This window comes from Macrobrachium rosenbergii, chromosome 1 (genome assembly GCF_040412425.1).
Source record: "Macrobrachium rosenbergii isolate ZJJX-2024 chromosome 1, ASM4041242v1, whole genome shotgun sequence".
Lineage (NCBI taxonomy): Eukaryota > Metazoa > Arthropoda > Malacostraca > Decapoda > Palaemonidae > Macrobrachium > Macrobrachium rosenbergii.
Window position 1 is genome coordinate 48,436,904 of NC_089741.1, and position 19,765 is coordinate 48,456,668.

General features: G+C 36.0%; 1 protein-coding gene across 6 annotated transcripts in view; it reads right to left on the reverse strand.

Moving 5' to 3' along the window:
- Positions 1-19,765, reverse strand: part of fwd (phosphatidylinositol 4-kinase beta fwd) — a 428,358-nt gene that overhangs the window by 400,018 nt on the left and 8,575 nt on the right. For 2 of the 6 annotated variants that reach the window (XM_067097700.1, XM_067097772.1), the window contains exon 3: positions 8,602-8,647. The exons of 3 other annotated variants lie outside the window; for them this stretch is intronic. The gene's annotated coding sequence lies outside the window, so the exon portion shown is untranslated. Of the gene's footprint in view, positions 1-8,601; positions 8,648-14,432; positions 14,735-19,765 lie in introns of those variants that run through there. One more of the 6 variants, XM_067097614.1, reaches the window with a different exon arrangement.

The following is a 19,765-nucleotide window of genomic DNA, read 5'->3' on the forward strand; positions in this document are numbered from 1 at the left end:
AGAGAGAGAGAGAGAGAGAGAGAGAGAGAGAGAGAGAGAGAGAGAGAGAGAGAGAGAATTATTCCATGAACTCTGGTGAGATAATGTTCTTGGTCTGAATAATCCACCGATATTAAATCTAACATACAATTAGCTGAATGAAATAGAAGCAAATGTGTTTAGAACTATCGGTGATTAGCTAATATCAGATTGTCGAGCAATAAACCGTCTAATGTTGTATTTTTCAGTTAATTATTAAAATCTGAAAATCATGGAGAGTCAACCAACAGTGGCAAAAGATGGAGAAACCTTGCTTGCTTAGGAGATATTCAGTATGATGACCTGGCAGGCAGGGAAATCTGCTTGCTAATCGCGGAGATGAATAACAACGTCAGCAAAAAGATGCGAAAAGCATTCACAGACATATTGAAAGGATACGATCCTTCAAACTGATTAAATCTGCTTAGAAAAATATAATGAAAAATAATGGAAGGATACCAATGAAAGTTCAAGTTATCAAAAGACTTATAAGAAAATCTACAAAAATCAACACATTCCATCAAAGAAAAATAAGTATGGTGAAATTAGTGATATATGTTGATTGATGCAATAGGTAAACGGATGCCTAAAGCATAAACTATGTAGAGTGTGGTATAGCATTGTAACCACAACCTGATTAGGAAAATGCTATGTTTGCAACGTACTCCACGATCCTTCATGTGCTGAAGTAGTGCAAAATAAAAATAAGGACACAAAATGTTTTGCTCAACATGTCTAGTATGGATAGACACAGTCATTAAATCAAGACTTAATGTACAGATTGGTGGAGGATGAAGAAGATGAAGAAGAGGAAGAAGAGGAAAATAGAAATGAAGAAAAATAAGAATGTGAAGAGAGAAAAGAGTAATGAAAACAAAGAACAGGATAAGAGTATGGATGCAGAGAAACTCATAGATTCTACATAATGAGGCAATACAGCAACATACATATGAGGAAATAAATTATGACATGATAAATCAAAATAAAATCCCAAAGAGGTTGTACCCGATTCTTATACTGATGGGAAGAACAAGAAAAAAAAGAAAGACACAGTATGCACCTTTTGAAGAGAAAATTGCAGGTTTGGTGAAAGATGTTATTATAAACATCCCAAGATATGTCACAATTATGAGAGCTATGGTAAATGTAAGATATCTAGATGGATGGCATGAAGAGGAATGCAAAGGATCACATCCAAAAATATGTAGAAACTGGAAAGAAGGAAATGGATGTAGGTTTAATAAGAAATGTAGATACATGCATCCTGTAGCCATGAAAAACCAAAATCAAAATCAAATACATAAAAAATCAAGTTAAAAATGAAACAAATAAAGAAAGGAACAAAGATCATGATGAAGGCAAAAGCAATAACAACACATTATGAATGTAAGCTACACCACGATATGAGGCATCAGCACCCAAGATATAGCACAAGGAATAAGCAATGTATCTATGATGCTAGGGGATGGTGCAGATATGAGATAAATGCAGGTTTATGCACAAAATGAATAAATATGAAGCTGGAAGATCAAATATAATGGAAAAGTTGGATTTTTTTAATGTATTCCAATTTCTGGAAATGAAAGATCAACATATCAGAACAGGAAAGAGACAGGGAAAATTTATTATTACCCATATTAGATAATGGGATAATACGCGAAACCATCATAGTGATGAACGCGCGCAGGGTTTAGTTTCGAGTTACTCAAAAGAAAGATAGAGTTCTTAGATGAACTAACCCAAAATGAAAAATAGAAATATTGAATATAAGTGAAACCTGGTATTCTCAAGAGATCACAGTAATGATGACCAGATAAAGGGTTTCCCAAACTTATAGAACAGATAGAAAAAGTAGAAACTGGCGGGGAACCGCGATATATGGGAGAGACCACTGGCTGAAAAATCTGTGAGAAATATAGTAACACAGAATGTGAATTAATAGCAGTAGAATTTGAATCTGGAAAATTAGTGAACATTGTAATATACAGACCCTAATACTAAAAGAGTTTGACATAATACTGACAAATTGGACAGAATATGTAGAATCACAGACGACCTGTCCCCATCCAATACATAATAAATACATATACAGGACTTTTAACTTTCCTTTTTGTAGAATGGAAAGAACATAGGGAGGACTGTGGTGTGTTATAAATATAAAAAATAGGCAACAAGTAGCAAAGAGAAGATAAGAGGCAATTTGAAGTGCTACTAGGATACAAAGTTACTAGAGACACAACATTCAGCAAATAACCACCTCATACCAACAAGAAAGGAAAATATTTTAGACCTAGTATTTAGAATGAGGTGAACTATATTAAAGAAATAATAGTATATAATACGAATATTTAATTATAATGTCATAGAACTGAATAATCCATTCTAAGCAACACGGAAACAGAAAAGCAAGAGATGAAAAATGTGCAGGATAGCATGATACATACAATTCTATAGTAAGAATAAATTAGTCAAATAAATGAAAAGAAATTAAAGAATGGAAAACATATTTTGTAGTGATAATATACAGGTAAAATACCCATATATTATATAAAATGTTAGAGAAATAGTGAAAAAATATACGAAGAAAAGTAAATATCAGTCACAATTCCGAGACAGAAGGATCTTGTTCAGAAAATCAGAAAAAGTGGAAAAAGATCTTGCAAAAGAAAAGAATGCCATGGAAGTGATGGAAACTAAAAAGTAAGATAGAAATACAGAAACAAAAGATTATAAAATCAAAAGAAAATGAAAAATGGGACCTAGTAAGAAAAGACCTACAAAATATCGCCAAACCCTAAAATTTTTTATTCATATACAAAAAGATGAATAAAATAAGATTAGAAATAAACCCTCTAAGAATTGAAGGGCTTATTAACAAATGAAAAAAGGGAAATATATAACATATTAGCAAAAGATATAAGTTAGATTACACCTAGAACCGACAATGAAGATAATGACAAGAAATAAGAGATGAAATGTTGAATACTATTTCGGAGATATTATTACAGAAGCAGATAACAGCAGGCTATCAACCCCAAAACGCCGCAGCCTCTATTTACAAAAACGTATCCCGTATGCTTTCCGGCGTTGGAAATTAGCTTACAAGCGGAAAAAGTTTTTAAAATCACAGTACGCTTAGTTTTTAAGATTAAGGTTCATTTTTAGCTCATTTTTTGTCATTGCACAGTTTAGTGATGCAACCATCAGAAATGACAAAAAATATCATTATCATATATAAATATTGAAAATACATGAGCACAAAAAAATTTTCATACATAATTTTATACAAATCACATGTTCAAAAAAATTTACTCTAACGGGTTATTTTGAGAGCTTTCTGTATTGTACATAAATTGCGATGATTTTGGTATATAACAAATTCTTAAAATGATTGCAACACAATGAAAATATTATCACAAAATGATGCATGAATTCAGAATCCTTTGAATTATATAAAAAATGTTTGTTCAAAATTCACCATAAATCGAAATATTGTGCTGAGATCTTCCTGTTCGCCGAAAAATGAAGCTAATTGATTGAATGGTTACTGGACTGCCAAGTGTTTTAGCTTACAATTGCAGTTTTTCGATCATTCGGTCGAGATTAAGAGTTGACCGAAAGTCGAATTTTTATTTATCGTGATTTATATAAAAATATTTCAAAACTGATAAAGTTTCCAACCATGAGTTATTTTTGTTGAATTGTACATGAAATTGCACATTTTCATATATGTAAAACTTATGTAACGACTAATATAAAAACGTTAAATATTATGACAACGTGACGAAAGAATTTCTGAGATGTTGGCTGAGTTACCGCGCGGACGTAAAATTTTAAAATTCACCATAAATCGAAAATATTGTGCAGAGATCTCCAATTTATTGCAAAATGAGGTTGCAATGATTGAATATTACTAGAATGTAAGTTTTGCTACAATTTGCGTTTTCGACCATTTCGGTCGAGTTAAAGCATTGATCGAAGGTCGAAATTTCTTGTTATCATGATGCTTGAAATGTTTAAAAACCGATAAAAACTGCAACCATGAGCTATTTTCTCTGTTGCATTCTGCCATGAAATTGCGCACATTTTCATATATAAGTTTATGTAACGACTAATGTAAAACGATACGAAACATTACGACAAACGTGACGAAAGAATTTTCTGAGATGTTCAGCCGAGTTACGCGCAGACCGTGAAAAAAAGCTTTTTCGTGAAATTCACCATAAATCAAAATGTTGTGCTAGAGACTCCCAATTTATTGCAAAATGAAGGTAAATGATTGAATATTACTAATGTAAGAGTTTTAGCTTACAATTGCGTCTTTCTCGACCATTTGGTTTAGTTAAGATTGACCGAAGAGTTGAAATTTTGGCAGTTATCATGATTTATGTGAAAATATTTAAAAACTGATAAAGCTACAACCATGAGCTATTTTCATTGATTCTACGCTGAAATTGCGCATATTTCCACCGCCTTGCGCGAATAAAACTGATGCAAACATTGCGACAGGACGATCTAAAGAATTTCACCAAGCGCTGGATATGAGAAAAGTTTCAAATTCACCATAAATCAAATGTGTACTGAGACTTCCTATTTGTTGCAAAATGAAGGTAAATTACCGAATATTACCAGAATGTAAGATTTTAGCTACAATTGCGTTTTTACCATTTCGGTCGGTCAAAGCACTCCAAGGTTGAAATGGCAAAGTTATCGTGGTTTTTATGTGAAATATTTAAAACTGATAAAAGTTACAACCATGGGTTGGCTTGCCGTATTTACATGAAATTATGCATTATTTTCATACATAAACTTTATGTAAACGGCTAATATAAAACAGTGCAAAATTTACGAACAAAATGACAAAGAAATTTCAGAAATTTTTCGCAGGTTACATGGCAGGCGCAGGAAAAGTTTTTCAAAATTACCATAAACGAAATATTGTGTTAGAGACTTCCCCATTTGTTGCAAAATGAAGTGTACATGATTGAATACATTAGAATGTAAGAGTTTTATTACAGTACGTTTTTCAATCCAATTTCAGTCAGTCAGTTGACGAAGGTTGGAAATTTTTGTAGTCGCGTGCGTACGTGTGGCACCCAACAGACAATTTTAATTGACGGGCGATCGCCCAGTAGCGTTTTGGGTTAATACGAAATTAAAAATGGATCCAGCAGCAGGATTGAGATGGCATACTGCCATATTACAAAGAAAAAGGGTTCTCCAATCGCTAGCAAAGCAGCAATATTTTAAGACAAAGTATAGATACAGGCAAGATTTATGATGAACATAAATTAGCATATATTACTCCTACTTTCAAAAGTGGTTCAAGACTAGAGGCAAGTAATTATAGGCCTGTGAGTCTGACATCTCATATTATGAAAGTATATGAAAGGGTAATAAAAAAAATATAATGAAACATTTAATGAAAAATAGATTGTTCAATATAGGACAACATGGTTTTGTACCCGGAAAAAGTACACAAACCCAACTGTTAGTCCACCATGAAAGCATATATAAAAATATGATAAATGAAAAAGATACAGATGTGGTTTACCTAGACTGCAAAAGCTTTTGACAAGGTAGATCATAATATATTAGCGAAAAAAATTAGAAAACATAACATTGTTGACAAAGTATAGGAAGATGGATAAAAGAATTTTTGCAAAACAGAAAACAGATAGTGATTGCAAACGATGAGAAATCGGATGAAGCTACGGTAATATCCGATGTACCACAAGGTACGGTGTTAGCCTCATTGCTGTTTGTGATTATGATTGCAGACATAGACAATAATGTTAAGGACTCAGTAGTAAGAAGTTTTGCAGATGACACAAGAATAAGTAGAGAAATTGCTTGTGATGAAGATAGGAACTCGCTACAAAGAGACCTAAACAAAATATATAAATGGGCAGAGATAAATAGGATGGTATTTAACTCTGATAAATTTGAATCAATGAACTATGGTGATAAAGTAGGAATGCTATATGCATATAAAGGACCTAATAATGAGACAATCACAAACAAGGAAGCAGTTAAAGACCTTGGTGTGATGTTGAATAGGAATATGTTATGCAATGATCAAATAGCAATTCTATTGGCAAAATGCAAAGCAAAAATGGGAATGTTGTTCCGGCACTTCAAAACAAGAAAAGCTGAACACATGATTATGCTTTATAAAACGTATGTTCGTAGTCCACTTGAATATTGCAATATAATATGGTACCCACACTACCAAAAGGATATTGCACAAACAGAGAGTGTACAAAGGTCATTTACAGCTAGAATAGAAGAAATTAAGGACCTTGACTACTGGGAAAGACTACAATTCTTAAATTTATATAGTCTTGAAAGGAGAAGAGAATGCTACATGGTAATCCAAGCATGGAAACAGATAGAAGGAATTACCGAAAACATCATGGAGCTAAAAATATCAAAAAGAGCAAGCAGAGGTAGATTAATAGTGCCAAAAACTATACCAGGAAAACTAAGGAAAGCACACAGGACATTAATCCACCACGCACCAGCATCGATAATGCAGTGTCTATTCAATGCGCTACCAGCTCATCTGAGGAACATAACAGGAGTGAGTGTAGATGTGTTTAAGAATAAGCTCGACAAATATCTAAGATGCATCCCAGACCATCCAAGACTGGAAGATGCAAAATATACCGGAAGATGCGTTAGCAATTCTCTGGTAGACATCAAAGGTGCCTCACACTGAGGGACCTGGGGCAACCCGAACGAACTTTAAGAGATGTAAGAGTAAGAGTCTCCTGAGGGTACCCTTGAAGGGAAGGGTCCGACCCAGAGGCTGCTTCCTCGGAGGAAGGCAGGTATCCTGCCAGGCTGTGGAAGCAGGCCTGGAGAGGGCCCAAGGACTTCAAGGATGAGGTCCTAAAGTCCCCAAGGCTCGCCAGTCTATTGAGAGCAGCCTTGAAGGGAAGGGTCCGACCCAGAGGCTGCTTCCTCAGATGAAGGCAGGTGTCCTGCCAGGCTGGGGAAGCAGGCCTGGAGAGGGCCCAAGGACTTCACAGATGAGGCCCAAAAACCCCCAAAGCTCACTAGTCTCGTGAGAGCAGCCTTGAAGGGAAGGGTCCGACCCAGAGGCTGCTTCCTCGGAGGAAGGCAGGTATCCTTCCAGCCTGGGGGAGCAAGCCTGGAGAGGGCCCAAAAACTTCAAGGATGAGGCCCAAAAGCCCTCAAGGCTCACCAGTCTCTTGAGAGCATCCTTGAAGGGAAAGGTCCGACCCAGAGGCTGCTTCCTCGGAGAAGGAAGGCATCCTGCCAACCTGAGGAAGTGGGGCTGGTGAGGGCCCAAGGGTCAGGGCCAAAGGCTCCTTAGGGTGGCCAGTTCTTTGAGGGCACCCTTGAAGGGGAGTGTCCTCTCCAGAAGAGGAAGGTAGGAATCCTTGGAAGATCTAAGAAAATCATTGCAGCTTGATTTCCCATTAATAGAATGCGCTTTATTACTTTATTTCTGTTTTCCTGACGATTAAAATGGTTTTTTTTTATTGTTGTATTTTACTCTGCTTCACTGATTCATTCAGGGGAAAGTTTATTTCGTATTATTGCCATCAGTCTCTGTGTAGCACTTTGTCCTGGTTCAGTGGCCCAACCTTGGGAACTTAAGAAATTGTTTCCTCTCAGAGTTCATTGATGAAGAGGGTAATTATTGTCCTTCCTGGGGTCCCAGAGAGGATATTTTGAAGTTCGTGGAGGAAGCTGGTTTTCTTCAAAATTTATAATGTATAGTCAATTTACTTTACCATTTTATCAATTTCTTGGAAATATATTTTTTATTCACTTGAGGCCACATTATTTATTGATGGTGACCATAGGTACTGCACCGTTGATTTGTATGTCAATGAAACTCCCGAAGAGAAGTCCTTAAGACGAAGGACCCAGTTCACGACTGGCAGCTGCGTTTAAACAGGGAATCCTTCAACTGCCCTCCTACCCCGCGCAGCATACCTCGCGCCTCTCGCTAGTTATTTATTAAAAATAATAATAAAGAGAGCATCCTTACCGTCAAAGATGATGCTAATGTATGAGGGTTAAGAAAGAAGGCCCAGACCTGGCCTACTGTCAGAAATGACAGTAACGCAAGACGCTTATCGAGCAAGTCCCGTCCCAAAAGGTTTGGCAATGGCACCTTCTTCATTCTGCATTCTTAGGTAGGCCAGTGGTGAGAGGGACTAGCCCCGGACTGTGCAACGTCAAGTTTAACCCATGAGTTCATTACCCACGCACTATTTTATTATAAACAGGAAAAACAAATACATAGATACACAAATGCGTTTTGCGTAATGGGGTAATATGGCTTTTAAACGCGCACACGCCAAACTCTTCTTGATTACATCAAAGCTATAACAGTATTAAGAAAAAGGGCAAGGGGGAAAACTAGTTTAACAACAATGAGCCAAGACTTTCAACCTAGTTTACAAAACTTCGAACAAGTTCTCAGGTACAGAAGCACTCCACACTCTCTCTCTCTCTCTCTCTCTCTCTCTCTCTCTCTCTCTCTCTCTCTCTCTCTCTCTCTCTCTCTCTCTCTCTCTCTCTCTCTCAAACATTAAAACTTACCTCATTCCACTTCTAAGGCTTCTCTTACCAAATGACTGCTTCTTACCTGGAAAAGAAGAGACGAGTGTTAAAAAGTAGCAACAAGATGAACAAGAGAGTCGACATTTAAGAGACACTCCAAATGTATACAAAAAGTAACAGTAAAATTTTCGTGTCTATAGTCATATGTAAATATATTAATTACACAGCTATCTGTAAAACGGGGTACATGTGCAAGCATGGCCCATGGAACTGCTGCAGATGAAAAGAGGGGAAGGAAATGTCTAAAACGTGGAAGACTGGAATGGAGAGGACGCGAATGAAAGCATCAGTCAGAAAAACAAAACCAAGGGTGACTGAAAAGGGAGTAAAGGAAAAGTACAGTCACCAACGTAGCTAAGTGAATGCTGTGTGAAGGTGTGAACTCAGAACTGTGTACTGAATGCAATAGATGGTGTCAGGGGAGATGCTCAAAACGTATTAGAAGAGCAAATGGGGAAGAGTCGAAGTGGAGAACCATGTCCTTGTAGAGGGGCAAGTCCTACTAGAACACTCACGTTACCTTGCGAAATACTGGACTGTGTCGCAGGAGACACCTCACAAAATGGGGTATATAGACTTAGGATCGATAATTAAGGCCAGTACTACTCTCAGCAGCAAAAACAGGGAGACTGTTGAAGAAAATGGAGATTTTGAAAAACTACAACTATAGACTGTGAAGATTTATAGCCCAAGTGCGGTGGGTAGATCGTCTTACATGTGAGGAAGTGGGGACATGGTGTCCAACGAATGGAAAATCGACCGACATGGTTTGGACATGTGATGGGACAGGGGAGAGTTAAGGAGATAAGCAGAATATAAGCAGACGGGTCGATAGCCTGTGGAAAGACAGGGAATATCATGGGAAAAAATGGGCCATAAGAAGTTCCCGACACAGCTTACAAGACAAATTAGAATGGTGAAAATTCATTTCAACTCTTAACCACAAAATCAGAAAAGCTAACGTGAAATCCTTCGTCATGATAATTCTTATTCACACACAAATACACATATGTACATACATCTATGTGCAAGTATGAGTTGATGTTCCTGTAAAATAATATTATACTATATATATATATATATATATATATATATATATATATATATATATATATATATATATATACATATATATATATATATATATATATATATATATATATATATATATATATAAATTTTAATTTCCAAATTGTCAAATAGTTTTGAATACTGAAATAAAATGGCAAAATAAATAAATGATAAGACTGATGATAAAAAAAAAAATAACAGAATCTAGCACTGGTAAGGGATATACTATATAAAAACGACAAACCGTTAACGCAGAATGAACAGGGAAAGCCCGAGCTCGTATGAAAATTACAGAGACAGAGAAAATAACTTGGTAAAAATGTAATAGCAATACAGTATTTACATGGCCTGGACCATGTTATAACTGGTTTCCAAAGGGATTTGTACTACACAGGTACAAGTTAATTCATAATGGATATATATCCTTCCTATCTTTCTATTATTTTTGTACAAAAATACAGGAGTGCCAAATACCTAAAGTATACGATAAATTATGCATAAGCTTGGTTGCAATATAGAATGTACACTGGATTAATAAAAAAAAAAACATACTTAAATCCACGAACACGGTTGAAACGAAAAAACACCCCAAATCGAATCGCTATTTAATTCACAGAAAGGTTTCCTGAAACAAGCATTAGTAGTTCTTACGGGGAAAAATAGGTCACAAACAACAAGAGGAGACTATGACCTACATCATTATGAGCAATGTTCCCGCACTAAAACCTCACTGACATCCAAGAAGTACAAAAAAAAAAAAAAAAAAATTAACCTCACCTTTTCGTCGGAAGTTTGTCAAATGCCATTATTCAAATCAAAATCATTTACTATACCCTCAGCAACATTAACATACAAACGCCAAACCAAAGAGGTTGCTGTTGGAGTTTCCAACCTTAAACTTGACTTACTTCAAAATCCGCACGACTAACCTCGTTCCCAATGCAAGGCGAGCAAGGCATATGCTGCATCTAAGTCTCTTCTTTGCAATAACTAAAAATAAAAACAGGCTTGTTACTTTATTTTGCGCAACTGTCTTGAGAAAGACAGACTACTATGCACTGAATTACGCCCTATTATTATTATTATTATTATTATTATTATTATTATTATTATTATTATTATTATTATTATTATTATTTAATCCAGTAGTTTAACAAGACCAGACTCACAATTCAACTCACATCAACTCGCAAAAAAGAATTTTTTCTTACACAAGATGAAAATTAAAAGCACGGTAAAGTTAAAGATGTTGGACATCTGAATGGGGACAGACCAAAAGGAATGTATGAAAAATAAAATGCGCCAAGGGTAATACAAGGGACTATTAATACCCCTCCTATGTAAACGCCTTGCATGAAGCAGTTTAAAAGCCCTGTGACAGAACTATTTTTGAAATAGGTTTTGAGGTCATGCCTGCTTACTAGTCTATGCTTCTGCGACAATCTTCTGTCCTGAAGCAATTTTAGGAAGACCCTACTGCTAAGGCGCCATGTGTACTTTAATGGTGGTCATCATTCCAAGCTTTGAGTTTCTTTTTAGAAAAGTACCATTATACCTCTGCAATGTTTTTAAAGCGAAATTTTGGAAGAGCAATCATGCCTACTCTGTGGTACAGTTCTTAAAATAAATAAATAGAAGTGTTATAAATACACGTACTTTTTAAGGAAGTCTTACATTTCTTAAAAATGGGTTTTCAAGGACATCACTACTATTACATATTCGTGTTTAACGGCAGACACTACTCACTCTGTGCTTTGCAATATAGCACAAGTGATAGATTTAGAGGAAGGGTAAATTATTTCTTTATGAGAGATTTTCATAGTTACCAGTATCAATTATTTATCTGTCTTTGGAACAGACGATACTTTTCATAATAAGAGTCACAAACATCAGAAATATATGTATACAGTATATATATATATATATATATATATATATATATATATATATATATATATATATATATATATATATATATGTGTGTGTGTGTGTGTGTGTGTGTGTGTGTATATATACATATACACACACACTTGTGTGTGATATCTATGTGTGTATGTGAATGTGTGAACTACAGTAAACCAGTCCCAACAACCAAACGCTAAACAATGAAGGAACGGCGAACCATTACCGTCGATCACTGTAAACTGCTGCTGATTAAATGTAAATTACTTAGTCCTACCACTAAATCGCAAGACGGGAGGATTAAGCGCAGATCCTAATTAAAGATGTAGATCCACTGAAGTCCGCACACGTCAGGCAGTCTGATATAAATCTCATCAGGGGCATTAATTAAATCTAATGAAGCTTACAACAAGTTATTATTCGGAGGGATGGCAGCGCGAGCCGAAAATACCTGTGCGTTTTAATTAACACTTTTAAAAACCCTGCCGATATGATGATGATGGAATTATCAGTGGCATATAGCTAATCAAAAATACAAGGCTCGCCGCAAATTCATAATTGGCAGTTAAGTCATTGTTATTTCGAAATATTTAAGTATGACTGGCTAAAAAGTAATGCAAACAATGCTCAGAATAAGAAGAATGCACTCGGTACCCCACTGGTTATCGGAATTACGCAATGCAGGGTCAAGCCAGTCGACGAGTTAATACCATGACACATCACACGCTACTGGCATATAAACCCTAAGTGACCATTTGCACTTCAGCCTATGCTGGCATTACGCCAGCTTAATCAAACAACAACAATTAGCGACATGGATTTGGAAGTGAGGGACCATTCTAAGTTCGTGGATCCGTTCCAACCTCAGATGAGTTAAAGCTTATTATTAGCTTTCTCTTCTCGTAAGTACTCGAAGCCTTCCACCACTCCTGCAGTGCGTCTTCACAGTCCGATCTCAAGTCGGTACTATATCATAAAAAAAACACCGAACCTTCTATACTTCATTCCAAACTCACTTTCTTATCCTACAACTTGGTATCACTTAATATCACTCCACCTATAAATATACTGATCACTCGCCTAAAAAATTTCATACGTTTTTTCAAGGTGTATTTATGCCACATACAGATTTCCCCTCCCCCTTCTACCTGATTCACACACACACACACACACACACACACACACACACACACACACACACACACACACATATATATATATATATATATATATATATATATATATATATATATATATATATATATATAATATAACACCTGCCTTCTATGTCATTCCTTCAGTCATCTGTCTTACTCTCTCAACCAAAATCCTCCCATACATGATTACCCGCTATATTTCGTAATGTTACGTTACTATAATTCTTACAATCTCCACAATAACCTTTGCCTTATTGCTCTCGCCCATTTCTTGGGAACCTTTCCCTCATCCAGGCATACCTTACAGAACCTGGTCAGCACCTCACCATTATATTTATATTTGTAGGAATGTATGTAAGTACACTCCAAAAATACATGGTAATAAAGGAAAATCTCTGCTAATAATATATACATAGAATTCCTTCACTGTTCTCACTTTTCAGATCAAGGCCTCCCAATTGAGACGCTGGCACGCATACATCCGCAAACGTACATAGGCATAAACTCACGTAAGTAATATAGCTAAACATTTTGAAAAACTACTGTGTTCATATTTGTTCTTCCTTTCAAATCCCTTAAGACATCCCAGGACGAAACAGAAATCCCTTCTGAGGATTTGGAGAAAACACGGTTGCCTGCTCATCTGAGATGGGGTGCAAGACCAACCGGAAAAAGCGAGCCAGGAGTGAATCACTCAGAGCTAAAGGAAGATCAACCCCACAAGGAAATAAAAATAAAACCAACAGGTGACCGAGCCAGTTTTTCCTATGATATAAACATCTGGGAAACATTTAACTCAATGGAGTAAGCATCAAACACAGTGTAATTATATTTATTTGTCTTTCAGCTGCACCAGACTTGCTTGCACTTGAATCAAGCATTTTCTGGAAGCGTGTGGAGAAAAACTATGATAAAGAAAAGAAGAGCGAAAACAAAAACACAACAATATTCAAAGATAGCGTTTTCCTTTAATAATATAATTCAAAAGTCTCAATAAAATTATCTCCGCCGACTCAAACCGTGAGATCGCCCTGATAAAGAGAACCACCGCCACAAAAAACAACAACAACAATAATAATAATAATAATAATAATAATAATAACATCGACTGAAACCTTCAATAACAATAAAACCAAACATGAGCACTCTTTATAAGCGTCAACATATGTAAACTATTACTCAACTAATGCTTTTAAGTAAAAATTAAAACTGAAAAAATCAACAACAACAGTAATAATAATACATTATTGGCCATTAATAATAATAATAATAATAAATAAGTTACCATCAACCGTCGATACTGACGTTCGCTAACAATAAATATAATCTGATAATTGAAACATATCCCTGCTGAACCAATCCCTAGCTCTCTCCCAATAAAACATCAACAACAAACAATATAAATATGAAAAATGTTCTCCGTGATCCCAGCTCTGGGCACTCGTGCAAACAACTGGAAATAACAATCACCAGAACACTGAAATTTATCAGAGCAGGGTAGACATAAAAGGGCGCCACTTCAATAAAGGCAGAGATGTACTGCACAAGAAAATTCCCCTCTCTTGATAATTACAATTAACCTTCAGCATGATACTGAATTTTATCTTTTACATTCAGAGGAGTAAACAACAACAACTGGGCGCGCGTTCCCTTGTATTCATTTTTCCCCAAAGTCCGTACCTTCGTCCATCATGCAAGCAAAGAAGGCAAACGGAGCCTTCCTCCCAGGGAAGTCCTGCGGATTCCTCCGGATAACTCTACGGCACAAACACGATTCCACAGAGATAATATGAAGGGGACACATCAACATCCTTCGAAGGGGGCACTATCCAAATTCACGGGCGCACTGGGGGAAAAAATGGCACAATTCCACCCTCTCTATATAACACTTGATAACTATTACGGCTTGGACTTAGAAGGGCTCTTGTCAACACACGGAGGGCGTCTACACGACCTCGTCCAGCGGCCACACTTGAAACACTGCCAGCGCCGCCAGCACGTGAGGCGATTCCATCCCCAGCAGGCCGGGAGGGGGAAGGGGGTAGGGAGTTTCCAGCGAGGCCAGACAGACGATGGGATTGGGAGTCGGGGAGGAGGGGGGGAGGCAGGAAGAAAGAGAAAGAGGAGGCTATCCGAGGGGAGATGGACATGGGAGGGGAGCTGGAGCGGGTGGAGGAGGGGGGGGACTACTCAAGAGAGGAAACTGAACGGATACAACGGACAGAGTAGAAACTGCACTGGCAGAAAAATAATGCTATGAAAAACATTATTAAAGCATTAACACATATACAAATACACGATACACGTACGTGCACACTATTTTTTCTTAGAAAAACTGTACAATATACTTGCTTCTAAATCAAGCATTCCTCGTGAAATGATACTAACGACCAACAGACAGCCATGTTATCATCAATCGATTGAGAGACATCTGTTCCTCCTGAACACGCGCCCGTACAATCGCGAACACGCGGAACACGACACCATGTTTGTTTACTTTACGAACCATGTGCCAGAACAGATGCGTAAGCAATGGACTGGATGCATGTGCGTGCATATCTTCGATCATTTTTTTGTCGTTTTTTTTTTGTTGGTCATTCCCATATCTCTACATTTCCTGTCCACCCACAGCTCCATTTCCTCTCGATCGACCGGTTTTAGCTGATTAACCTGACATGTTTTCTATCATTTGTTTTCAACTCCTTTATTACAAAGGTATATATATATATAATTTTATATATATATATATATATATATATATATATATATATATATATATATATATATATATATATATATATATATATATATATATATATATATATATATATATATATATATATATATATATATATATATATATATATATATATATATATATATATATATATAAGCTACATACATATATGTTATTGTTGCTACTTCTGACACTGCACCAAGTTAGAAGACGGGAAACAAATGGAACAAACAACTATTTTTTGTGTAGTGTCCATGTCTGGGGGTACAAGGCGAGGCTGAAAGCAGGATTTATATACGTCCATGCCGCGTAAAATACCAAAATACATAACTTTACTGAAACTTAGCAGTCTTGTGCAAGCGGCAACTGGTCACCATGAGGCGAGGCACCCAACAGAATAAGAGCAATTAACAACTCGGAAAAGAAGGATGACGGATGGAAACGATTAATCCTGTCGTTAACGACCCCCGAATTCAATACAGGGGAAGTAAAACAGGGGGCGCTGGGAAGCAGCTTTAGACAATCATTATGCTCTAATTGGAGCGAAAGGAAGCAATGGGAAGTACCAGGCAATCAAGTTGCCATGAGGGACGACACAAAGCAGCTCTAGGTTATGAAGATTCTACGACAAATGGCCCGATGCAGCTGTTGGAAAACACGCTTTTCAAGATTAAGTGCGCCTGCCGCAGGAATTGGAATATAAGACTTCGGACAAGCGCAGGGACCTATGAGGTCATTCAGCACTAAAAAAAATATATATAAAAAAAAGAGCATAGGAGGTTTTAAAGGTGTAACAGGAGGAAAACCTCGCATTTGCACTAGGACAATTGTTAGAAGAGGGGTAAGATGGAAGAGAGAGATGATGATCAGAGGTATAGTAAAAGGAATTAAAGGGGTTGCAGCTAGGGGAGGAAGGGAGGCTGCAAAGAACCTTAAGTAATGCCTACAGTGTATCGCGTGAGGTGCACTGATTGCACTAACCACCCCGCCCCGCCTACGGCAGGATACCACAGGTGGGTTGAGATGAAGCAGTGACAGGCATCTGAAATTCTAGGAGTAACCCAGACCAGCGGTAGACAACAAGCTTTCTGGGAAGGACGACGTGAAGTAGTTAAGCAATCAAGCTTCCAAGAAGAGATGGCGGTTAGTGATGAAAGGTAATCCAGCTCCTAAGAAGGTATCATGCACTGAAGCAGTGAAAGGTAATCAAGCTACCAGAGGGGCACGCGTGAAGATACAGTAGTCTATTTTCACTTGCAAGACAGACAACAAATATAAACACAGGATAGCCTCAGACTCAAGAGCTAATGACAATATGGCTCATGTTAAATCCTTCAAAAATTAGCAGGCCAGTATCACCTACACAATGTTTTTCCAGCAAGAGAGTTTCATTACGAGACAGGACTTATATGAAGGGAAAACGGTTGAAACCTTTGGAAACTAAGAAGCTGATGTTTAAACTCTTTTGGGCTACTAGTTACTACCTGGGGTGGTACGTGGTTGAAGATTCATTCAAGGCTTGTCCTTGAGGAGAGAGATGGTATATGAGGTACTTGAGAAAATACTGTACTATTAGTGTACTTAGGATAAGCTGCCAAAGACTTTGACAGTAAATATCAATGCATTTGAATATCTTTATAGGTGAAACACAAGGCTTCTTGACCAAAAAAAAGTAAGAAATTAAACAATATACTTTGTAAACTATTGAATCAAACAATAAATTCTGATTATAATCGCACACGAGTATTCAATGACAAGCCTTGAATGAAATTCCAACCACGTGCTTCCTCAGGTATTAACTAGTTCGTTAGTTTCCAAACGTTTCAACCGTTTTCCCTTCACTTAAGTCTTAACTCGTAATGAAACTCGCTTGCTGGAACAACACTGTGTAGGTGTTCCTTGGCCTGCCAAGTTTTGAAGGATTTAGCGTTTCAAACGAGTACTAAATGAACTAAAATTACTGCATTTCACTATTCACACAAGGGCAATTAAACACTCGCGCACGCGCACACACACACACACAGTGATAACGGATCACTAATCAATTCTGGAAAAACCTAGGAGACGATTCACACAAACAATTTATAGTCTAAATTGGTATGTATATCAAGTTCCTCAATGTTGAACACTGGAGCAATAAAACGTTAAGTGAATAAGGTACCACTCATTCACAGGGAGGTAAAAAGACTTTTCCGAAGAGGAGAAAACCAAAAACATAGATTATATAAGTTATTGGAACCGGAAAAAGAAAAGAGCTGGCTAAAATTAAAAAAAAAAGCAACAGGGAAGGTGATGAAACCGGTCAGACTAAAGACAAGAAATTGATTAATCTAATGGAAGTCATAAGCTGACGATAAAATAGATCCTATGGATAATCTGCAATAACAAGTAAAAAAGAAAATCACAAGTATGGGAGGAAAAAGCAAAAATACAGCTAATGGTTTGAATAATGAACATAATGGTTTAGACTTGAGTGAAAGATCTGCATACACTATACACACTTATGTGCATATAATATAATATAAATATATATATATATATATATATATATATATGTATATATATAATATAATATAATATAATATAATATATATATATATATATGTGTGTATTAATATATATAAAATATTGTGTAATTGTAAAATCACTAACCATTCTAACACCCCATATAAATGGGAAGCAGCTATAACGAAGGCTAACTAACGGAGAATGGAAGAGACATAAAATGGAAAAGTTTCATTCTCTCTCATTATCAGGATCACCCACTTTTGATTCCATCAGCCACCCAATGCCAATATGCCAGCATCAAAGCCATCCAATAAAAGGTTCTCTCCTTTCAAAGTTGCAGATAAGAGCTGGGGGGAGAGAGGAGGAGGAAGGGAGGAAGGGGAGGAGGAGAGAGGGCCTGGATAGCAGTTGTCATTGGTCTTCCATTATTCAAATTCATACGGGAAGGGGACTAATAGTAATTCATTCGGCTTCACTACAAAAGTATTTTTTTATTTCCTTTAATTTTTAAACAGTTCATCTTCTACCACTCCAAAAATCTATCTCGATTACACACACACATGCATATATATAGTAAATATATATAATATATATACAGTATATGTATATATGTAACAACATATAATATATACATATATATATATATATATATATATATATATATATATATATATATATAATATTAATGTATATTTTGTTTTCAACTGCCATTTTCATTCAGCTTAACTAAATGTATTCTTTATTTCTTTTAATTTTTAAACAGTTTCATCTTCTACATCAAAAATCCTCTCAAATTACACACACACACACACACACATGCATATATATAGTAAATATATAATATATATATATATATATATATATATATATATATATATATATACATATATATATATATATATATATATATATATATATATATATATATATATATATATATATATATATATAATGTGTGTGTGTGTGTATGTTTGTTTCAATTGCCATTTTCATTCGGCATCGCTAAATGTATTTTTTTATTTCTTTTAATTTTTTAAACAGTTCATCTTCTACCATCCAAAAGTCTATCTCGATTACACACACACATGCATATATATATAGTAAATATATATATATATATATATATATAGTATATATATATATATATACTATATATATATATATATATGTGTGTGTGTGTGTGTGTGTATGTTTGTTTCAATTGCCATGTTCATTAACTCTCAATACTTCCAAACAGAATACAAGTGGAGAGTAAACCACTGGGTGGAATCCCATAACTTATGGTAAAAAAAAATTAATAAAAAAATTGCAAACCTAAATCAAACCTTAGCAATCTGTTGAATACAGCAATGGTTTACTATAAAGCTAGGAAACCAACATAGAAAGAATATACATGGGTATTCTGTTGTCAAGGAATGCTAAATTGTCGGCGTAGCAACACTAACATTAATACATGTGATACTTATTATATTCTGCCCAGGATTGCAATATTCATAAAAAAATATAAATTCCACATAGTCACAACAGATGTGGAATTTCAAAATTATTACAGCCTATATTTCAATTCAGTACAGTATTTCCAGTTCCCTAAGGAAATCAACACAAAACAAACGGATAAAAATCAAAGGCAAGCGGTGAAAATCTGTTAGAAAAAAATAAAAGGTTATCTTCCTGAAGGCTTCATGATGACATATTTCCAACAAGACCTCATTACAGGAAGCCATATTACTAGTAAGGGTAGTGGTCCAGAAGAGAAGCTACGTACCAT